At 48.5% G+C, this 9,174-nt stretch overlaps 1 pseudogene; it reads right to left on the bottom strand.

The window, feature by feature from the left end:
• Positions 1-1,421: 1,421 nt before the first annotated feature.
• On the bottom strand, positions 1,422-1,895 carry LOC112067453 (ribonuclease 8-like; annotated as a pseudogene).
• Positions 1,896-9,174: the final 7,279 nt, after the last annotated feature.

Genomic DNA, 9,174 nt, shown 5'->3' with positions numbered 1-9,174 from the left:
GCAGTTTGTCTGGGACTGAGATTAAGGAAGAGAGAAGGGGCTGGTAATGGTCAAGGCTGCAGGCAATGCTGGGTGTGGGCTAGGAGTGGGAAGCTATCAGGACCGAGCCTACATAAAGCCATAGCTTCTCCAGTTCTGCTCACCAGGAAGGGAGAAGTGGTGTCTGCAGCCGGGGTTTGGAGGGGTGGGGGGAGGACGGAGAGATGGCATTTCCACATCTCAACCCCTCCGGCCTGGGCGGACTGCCAGAGCAGAGAGCCAGGGAAGCACCAAGGCAGGAGAGATCATTATTGGGAGGAAGGAAGCTCTGGCAGCTCCCACCAGCTTGTTTGTGACAAGCAGGCACTGGGCCACGGAAGTCCCTTGAGGTCAAGGGAAATGTGATCCCGGAGCAGGGGAAAGAAGTTGGGACACTCCCCTGACACTGTGCCTTCAGTGCCATAGGCGATCAGGCTAGAGCCAGGCCCAGGGCCCAGGAAGGAAGAGCAGTGTACTAGAGAAGGGGGAGGGCAGAGTGGTGGGGTGGGGCAGAGAGAGAGAGAGACAGGGAGGGAGGGAGAGAGAGGGAGAGAATTAAGATCCTTGGAGTATCTCATAAACAGTCCCTTGGCTAGAGAGGTAATGACCTTTACTGCAGCCAACGTGGGGTTACTGGCTCTTCAGAGCTCTCAGGACATTGTTTCACGGGTGAAATCTTACCTGGTTCCCCTGTGGTCCCTGCAGAGGTCTCTCTTTTTCCTCCCAGTGGTAAAGTAGAAAGTGCACTGTATTTAGAGTCAGGAGACCTAGTTTCAAGTCCAGCTGCTGCTACTAACCAACTTGACAAGCTCTTTAATGAACAAATCTTTCTGAAATCTCAACATCCTCATCCCTAAAGAAGATGAGTAATCCTAGTCATGTCTATCTCACAAGGGAGTCACACTGTGAAAAGCATGAAATGCTATGTAAACATGAAGTGGTGCTGCTTTGTCTTCTTCCCTTCAGGCCACCTCCCTGCCCACAAGCCACGTCACTACCAATCAGAGCTGGGGAAGAGGCTTAGTTTAGGAATAGGAGTGGCTCTCGCCATAAATCCCCTACACTTCTTTTCCATTTCTTTCCTCCTCTCGTCATGCTGCCGTGAGAAGATGGGGTAGGGGAAAGATGGAGGAGGCACAGACCAAGGAACCCACAGCCCTAAGCTTCTTCGGGATAAGCTTCTGGAAAAACAGCAACGGAAAGTTGAGAGATCACCATCTCTTCTGGAGCTTAGCCTACTAATGTATCACCTCAACTCCCCACAGCCCCACCCTCTCAGAGGAGCCTGAGCTAGGAAGGGCCCCAAGAGATGTCAGAAGAGAACCTTCTGGGCTGAGAAGGAGTGGTCCAGAGGCCTGCAGAGGGATTTAAGGCGCGGCCCAAGCACGCGGCTGCCTGGAAACCTAAAGGACATGGTCCAGGTGGACAGGAACCAGCTTGAATTTCCTAGAGTCCCCTTTCTGGGGGGGTGGGGGGGGCTGTCACAGGCCACGATGTAAGTAAGGAGCGTTCAGTTGCTTCTCCTTGTACCTGCAGTCTGGGTACCTCCCTGAGGTGAGGTTACACATGGTCAGGAATACAGGCTTCTGGCTCCGGTGGCAGTTTTTACGGCCTCTCTTGCGGGTTATGCTGGGAGTCTGACAAGTGACGGCCGCACCGGGGAAGGATTCACGCACGAAGGTGTTGAGGCCTTTGCAGCGACTGGAGTACTTGTTGATGTTTTGCATCGCCCGTGTTGCATCTCTGAGGCCTGGGCTGCACGTGCTGAGTTTCAAACCACCGAGCTGAGGTCATGTTTCTGGGCTTGGCACCGACTGGGTCTTTGGCCATCCAAAGCCCCAGCAGCAGAATCCTGCTCTGGCTGGTGCCATCTCTCTTAGGGGGAGCAGTCAGAAGGGAGGGCTGCGGTCCCTGGGGACAGAGGTGGTGGAAATTAGCCTTCCGAAACCTGCTCCTTCTAGCTAATCACCATCTCCCTCCCCTACTGTCTCCTTCCTCCCTCACCCTGTGTCTTTCCCCTCCCTTCCCCTCCGTGTGCCCAAAACCACTAAGACCCCACCCCCTAATCCTAGGGCTCCATCCTCCTCACCTTGAATCTCTATCCTCCTTCATTCTGTCCCTCATGCCTCCCACTCCTTGCTCTATCTCCTCTCCCTCAGGTCCATCCCTCTGTGTCCCCTTGTCCCTATGTCCTTATTCCTTTCTCTGTGTCTCACGCCCTCCATGACCCCATCCCCATCTCCTCCATAGCCCCATTTTGTGCCTCCATCCCTCAGCATCTCTCTCCTCTCTCGCCTGTGTGTATCCTCACCCCCTCCACATTGAGTCCCTCCTTTGTCCACCTTGTTGCTCACCTGGGTATACCGTTCTCTGGCCAGAATCCATCCCTCCCCTGTCCTCTGTCCTCACTCACGTCCCGCCACAGGCCTTACCTCCTCACCCAATCCTCATGTTGTGGCTCCTGCCCACTGGGACGTACCTGCCTTCCGCTGGGCCTCAGATCTCTGAGGGCCTCTGCTCACCACCGAACTCCTTAAGAGCTGGCCTGGCTTGTGGTGCTTCTGTTTGGGGGCAGGCTGGGGAGTAGCCGTGGATCAGGAAATGAATCAAGTTCATGCCTCTTCACTTACATGTCCCAAGTAAGTGGATACCTGGGGAGCTAGCACACCTGCCTCAACATCTTCAGCAGTGAGGAAGCCTGAATCCTCACACTGAAAGACTAGACCTGGCCCCTAGCCACATGGTTCTAATGACTCTAATAATGCACCTGACTCAGGTGTCAACCCCGAATGAGAGCCGTCACTTATCATCTCCTACACACACCTCTGGTTCTGATTCTGGGAAGAGCCAATCACTGTGGTGGTAAGGATTGCTTTTTTCTGATCGAGATAAAGATGGAATAGCCTAGAAAGTTACTTCCTGTCATCAGGACTTACTGCTTATCTTTTGGAGGAGACGGAGGAGACAGGGAAGTGGACCCATCACCAGAGTCACAAGTCGCAGCACCATCCCCCCTCAGCTATTCTACAATGATTCGTCCCTCTGGGTCCCTCCCGTTCCAGGGTCAAGCAAGGTCATCTGGCTTTACCTGGAGATGGCACCCAACACCTCTCACCCTTCACTCTTTCCCTTACTACTTTATGAAAATTTGCAACGCTTAGTGTCCTAATTTGAAAATGCTATTGGTGGTGGTTCTCCACAGCCAGCCTAGACCTTCCTCTACCGTGTACTCCCTGTTCCTTGCAGCAGTTACAGTTGTGTGGAGAGCTTGGGTCCGTGCTGCTCCGGCGGCTCCAGTGAGCTTGGCATTGGAGACTCAGAAGAACTGAGACACTGAGGAGGAGAAGCATCTCTATCTGTGGATGAGAAGGCCTGGAAAACTGAGATGAACAGTGTTCTTGTTTTCAGGTTTCACCTGTAAGTAGTAGATGGTCTCAGAATAGTGGGTTCAGGTTCATTCACGTAGTCAATATTTATTGAGCATCTACTATGTGCCAAGGTGCTTGGGATATATCAGTGAATAAAAGAGACAAAAATCCCTACCTTTGGAATCCTTACATTTCATTGGGGGAATAGAATCCTTACATTCCATTGGAGGAAAGGCAGTAAAAAATACACCATTGCTAAGGAAAAAAGAACAAATGGAGATTGGTAGGCAGTGATTTTTATTTTTATTTATTTTTTTATTGGAGTATAGTTGCTTTACAATATTGTGTTAGTTTCTACTGTACAGCAAAGTGAACCAGCTATACTTACACATATAACCCCTCTTTTTTGGATTTCCTTCCCATTTAGGTCACCACAGAGCAGTGAGTAGAGTTCCCTGTGCTATACAGTCGGTCCTCATTAGTTATCTATTTTATACATAGTATCAATAGTGTATATATGTCAATCCCAGTCTCCCAATTCATCCCACCCCTCCCTTCCTCCCTTGGTATCCATATGTTTGTTCTCTACATCTGTGTCTCTATTTCTGCTTTGCAAATAGGTTCATCTATACCATTTTTCTAGATTCCACATATATGCATTAATATACAATCTTTGTTTTTCTCTTTCTGACTTACTTCATTCTGTATGACAGTCTCTAGATCCATCCCTGTCTTTGCAAATGGCACAATTTTGTTCCTTTTTATGGCTGAGTAATATTCTATTGTACATGTGTACCACATCATCTTTATCCATTCCTCTGTTGATAGACATTTAGGTTGCTTCCATGTCCTGGCTATTGTAAATAGTGCTGCAGTGAACATTAGGGTGCATGTATCTTTTTGAATTATGGTTTTCTCCAGGTATATGCCCAGGAGTTGGATTGTTGGATCATATGGTAATTCTATTTTTAGTTTTTTAAGGAACCTCCATAAGCCCAGCGGCCATGGCTCACGGGCCCAGCCGCTCCGCGGCATGTGGGATCCTCCTAGACCGGGGCGCGAACCCGGTTCCCCTGCACCGGCAGGCGGACGCGCAACCACTGCGCCACCAGGGAAGCCCTGCATTTCTCTTATAATTAGTGATACTGAGCATATTTTCATGTGTTTGTTGGCCATCTGTATGTCTTCTTTGGAGAAATGTGTATTTAGGTCTTCCTCCCAGTTTTTGATTGGGTTGTTTGTTATTTTGGTATTGAGCTGCATGAGCTGTTTGCGTATTTTGGAGATTAGTCCCTTGTCAGTTGCTTCATTTCCAAATATTTTCTCCCATTCTGAGGATTTTTTCGTCTTGTTGATGGTTTCCTTTGCTGTGCAAAAGCTTTGAAGTTTCATTAGGTCCCATTTGTTTATTTTTGTGTTTATTTTCATTACTCTAGGAGGTGGGTAAAAAAGATCTTGCTGCGATTTATGTCAAAGAGTGTTCAGGCAGTGATTTTTAAATAGGGTCATTGAAGTAGGTGACTCTGGGACAAAAATTTCAAGGTGAGAGTGAACTTATGCTTATCTGGGGAAGAATGCTCCAAGCATAGAGGACAGCAGTGTAAAGGCCCTAAAGCAGATGGATGCCTGGGGAGTTGGAGGAACAGTAAGGAGTCCAGTGTGGCTGGAGCGGATCAGTGATGGGGTCAGAGAGGGACCAGAGGCCAGATCATGGGAAGCCTCAGAGACCATTAGGAGTTTTGCTGTGCACACAGTGGGGAGCCCTAGGAGGGTTCTAAGCAGAGGAATAAAGGGAGTTCCCTGGTGGTCTAGTGGTTAGAATTCCAGGCTTTCACTGCCATGGCCCGGGTTCAATCCCTGGTTGGGGAACTTGGATCCTGCAAGATCCCAGAAGCCGTGCGGCATGGCCAAAAAAAAAAAAAAAGAAAAAAGAAAAAACCAAGTAGCAGAGGAGTAAAAGCCCTATCTGTTTAAAAATCCCCTGGCTGCTGCGTGGATGTGACTGCAGAGAGGCCCACGCAAACCATATGGGTCATACAGTCTGTGTTCTGGTCCAGAAGTTAGGATTTTGAGTCAGGAAGATGGGTGTTTGTTTTGAGGTCAGGGGACATCATTTCAGCAGATAGCACAGCTGTGGGTCAGGATGAAGTATCTTTGGAATAAAAAATGGTGTTGGAGGGAGAAACACCACTAGGTGGCAACAGCGAAGCGGGAGCCAGTTCACACAGGCCTCTTGCTGCTCTGGTTCCCGCCCCTTGAGGCCTTGGCTGGCGAGCAGCATTCACTGCTTTGTTCAGGTGCCTGAATCTTTGTAGTTGGAACTTCTGGGTAGAGAATTATGCCTCTGCTGCTGTAGAAATGCAAATGCTTGGAGATAAAATCCATGGTTTAAAGCAGACTGTGGACAGAATGTGGATCAGGCCAGCCCTGGACTGGAGGCTGGGGTAAGAGGAGGGGGTGGGAGGCCAGGAGCTCATTTGGATTCCTCGCCTGCCCGGACTCGTCCTCACTTCTCATTATTCTAGGGTGAGATGTTTCCAAACCATGGCTTGCACTGCCCTCTGCTCTTGTATTTTCCTGTCATTATAATTATCCCACTTTGCCCTTTAACTTCATCATGCGGGGTTCTCCAGAAGGCTTCCTTAGTGCTCTGTGAAAGTAAACACAGCCGTGCTGTCTGGGTTCGAAGGGAAGGCGGAGTGAAGGGTTAGGTTTGCGTGTGAAAACTGAAAAGTCGAACCTACTATTTGCACAGTTCAAGCTGAAACCCTATTTCACCTCCATTATTTGGATAAGGCAGGTGATTTTGTTTATTTTTTCGCCGAAACTACCCAGCTTCCAAGATCCGCTTCACTTTGCACTCGGTAGGATAATTTTGCCACGCTACCTTCATAGGGCGAGAGGAAAGGATGGAGGAAGGGGAACAGGGTTAGGGAGAACAAAAGGAGTCAGGCAGCAGGCCAAGGACTGGGCAGGGAGTCTGGCAGAAGAGCCAAGAGAAAAATTAAAGAAGGGAGAGCAGAAGACAAAATGGTGGGAGACGAGATGGGAGGGAAGAAAGCCCCCCACATGGCAGCCTCTATCCAGGGATGTGAGGTAGCTCTCCAGCCCCCTTCTCCTTTTAGCGGCATAGTCACTGCTCTTGGCCTAACCTCTCCCCAGGCTGCTGCTGCTGTGTGTGTGTGTGTGTGTGTGTGTGTGTGTGTGTGTGTGTGTGTTTAAAGTTGTTCGGGTGGGTGTTGTGAAAATGCCAATAATGCCAGGTGGACCTCTGCCTGTCTTCCCCACAGGACCACAGCTGCTACTTCCTCTAGCCTGCATTGGGGGGTGGGGTGGAGGGGGGCTGGGAGAGACGAGGGCCAAGCCTGGATTGGTGCCCAGCCTCTCTCTCCTCCGGAGTTCCACACAGCCTCTGGATCCCGACGGGAAGCCCGTGAGAGTTTCCCTCCAAGCAGGAGCAGATCCAAGTTCTGCTATCCTGACTGTGTTGCTCCCAGGATAAATAAAGGTAGTGGACTCAGTTTTGTAGACGGGGGAAAGTGAAAAAAAAAACAGCAAGTCGGGGTCAGATGTGGGATTCACTTTGGGTCTTTGAATTCTCATGACCTTTCCTGGAACAGCTGTGGATCTGGAGGAGGCAGCAGGGACAGAAGGTTGGAATCTTTGGCTCCCAGACCAATGCCTTTAGACAAGCCAGGATGTAGGAGTGGGGGACCTGGTCTGGGGTTGAGAGGCCTCACCAGGTCACTCTGTATCTTAAGCCATTGTCAGTTCCTCATTTATCTCTAGAATAAAATATAAATTCCTTAGCCTGATATTCAAGGTCTGCCGTAATCTGGCAAACCCGTCTTTCTAACTTTATCTCTGACTTATCTCCCACTGATTCCCTCAACCCCAGCCAGGCTGGTTTTCTCTCTTTCCTCAAACATACCTTTCATAATTCTCTTTATCTCCACTTAACTCAACTGTTCCTTGAGACGCATCCCGAGGTCCCAGGGGACTCCCTCTCTCCCCAGAAAACTTTCTCTGACCCTCCTAATTCAGAGGGATCTCTCTCATCTCTAAATTCCTACAACATTTACTGCCTTCAAGATGTATAATTTTCTACCTTGAATCATTGGTTATTTCTTCATATATATGTATTGCTTTCCTCCAGTTTAGACTGTCAATTCCCAGAAGACAAGGACCATCTGTTACACTACTTCTGTACCTCCCACAGGATGTAGCATAGTGCCTTGCATATAAGGGACCCTAAATGATTCAAATTCTGCGTTAGAAGGCATTCATTCTGCCCTTGAATGATCCCAGTCCCAGTTGAGGAACTGACAAGGCAGCTCCTCAACTTTAACCCTGGGGTGGAGGGGAACCTATGACAAGAAGGTTGAAATGGCTGAAGCAATCCTTTGGGTTCAAGGACAACCCAGGACACAGTTTGCTATTTGAACAATATGAGTTGGACAGGGCAAAAGTGATGCCACTGAGACTGTAGTGAGCTCACTTGGGGAAAAATCTTGGGGCTCCCCCTCAATCATAAGGAATCATCATCCCTGCACTTGTCACTCTAGCCAGTGGTTCTAGAAATCCTACCATTGGGGAGGGGAGGAGGGAAGAATGTGTAGATGGCTATATGCAGAAAGTCACTTTTACGTGAAAAATAACAAAAAGTTGTTTTAGTGATGAACTATCAATAATCCTTTTGCTGGTAGAAGAACCAGCACCATCACAAGCAAAGTCTAACAAAAATATTTCTAAGTCTTGGATATTTACCAATCCTTTTCAATATATAAAGTATAAATAAGTTTGCTTTTGTCAGGAAATCTGATTCTCTCATTAGACCAGAATTTCTCAACCTCAGCACAATCTACATTTTTTCTGGATACTTCTTTGCTGTGGGAGCTGTCTTGTGCAATGTAGGATGTTTAGCAGCATCTCTGGCCTCTACCCACTAGATGCCAGTAGCACCTCCCAGTTGTGACAACCAAAAAAAAAGTCTCCAGACGTGATCCAATTGCTCCCTGTTGAGAACCACTGAATTAGACATATGACCTCAAGCAAGCTACCATCCCTCTCTAAAACTTAGTTTCTTCATCTCTAGGATGATTCTTGCATATGTGAAGTCGAGTGTAATGGGGTAACAATTCCACAAATCTCAGGCTTTGTCAGAATGGATGAAGCAATCCTATGGATCAGCTCCTCTGGGTTAAGCTTTTAAAGACCAGACCAGTAGGACTGTAGGTTGGAACCTGAAGGGCATCGCACACTCAGCACTTTTCCTGGTCCCGTGCTCACGCCTTTGTAACATATATTCATACGTGTGTTGTTCCTACTGAATTGTAAATTTAATCTGGACTGGAACTGTCTTATTTACCTTTCTGTTTTCCCCAACATTTGTCATAGTGCTTTTCAGATAGTATTCAACAATTTAAAGTATTTAAAAGTAATCAACGTGGGGCATGACTAATAGAAAGCTTGGTGAAGATGAATTTAAGTCAGGTGTTAAAGAGGGCTCTAGATTGGCAGAGTGGGGATGTGGGGAGGTCACTTGGCTCATCTGGGGAATATAAGACTTTACAGGGCTTCCCTGGTGGCACAGTGGTTAAGAATCCTCCTGCCAATGCAGGGGACACGGGTTTGAGCCCTGGTCTGGGAAGATCCCACATGCCGCGGAGCAACTAAGCCCGTGAACCACAACTACTGAGCCTGCGCTCTAGAGCCCACGAGCCACAACTACTGAGCCCACGTGCCACAACTACTGAAGCCCGCACACCTAGAGCCCGTGCTCTGCAAT

The sequence above is a fragment of the Physeter macrocephalus genome, unplaced genomic scaffold (assembly GCF_002837175.3).
Source record: "Physeter macrocephalus isolate SW-GA unplaced genomic scaffold, ASM283717v5 random_652, whole genome shotgun sequence".
Taxonomy (NCBI): domain Eukaryota; kingdom Metazoa; phylum Chordata; class Mammalia; order Artiodactyla; family Physeteridae; genus Physeter; species Physeter macrocephalus.
This window is presented reverse-complemented; position numbering and strand designations above follow the sequence as displayed.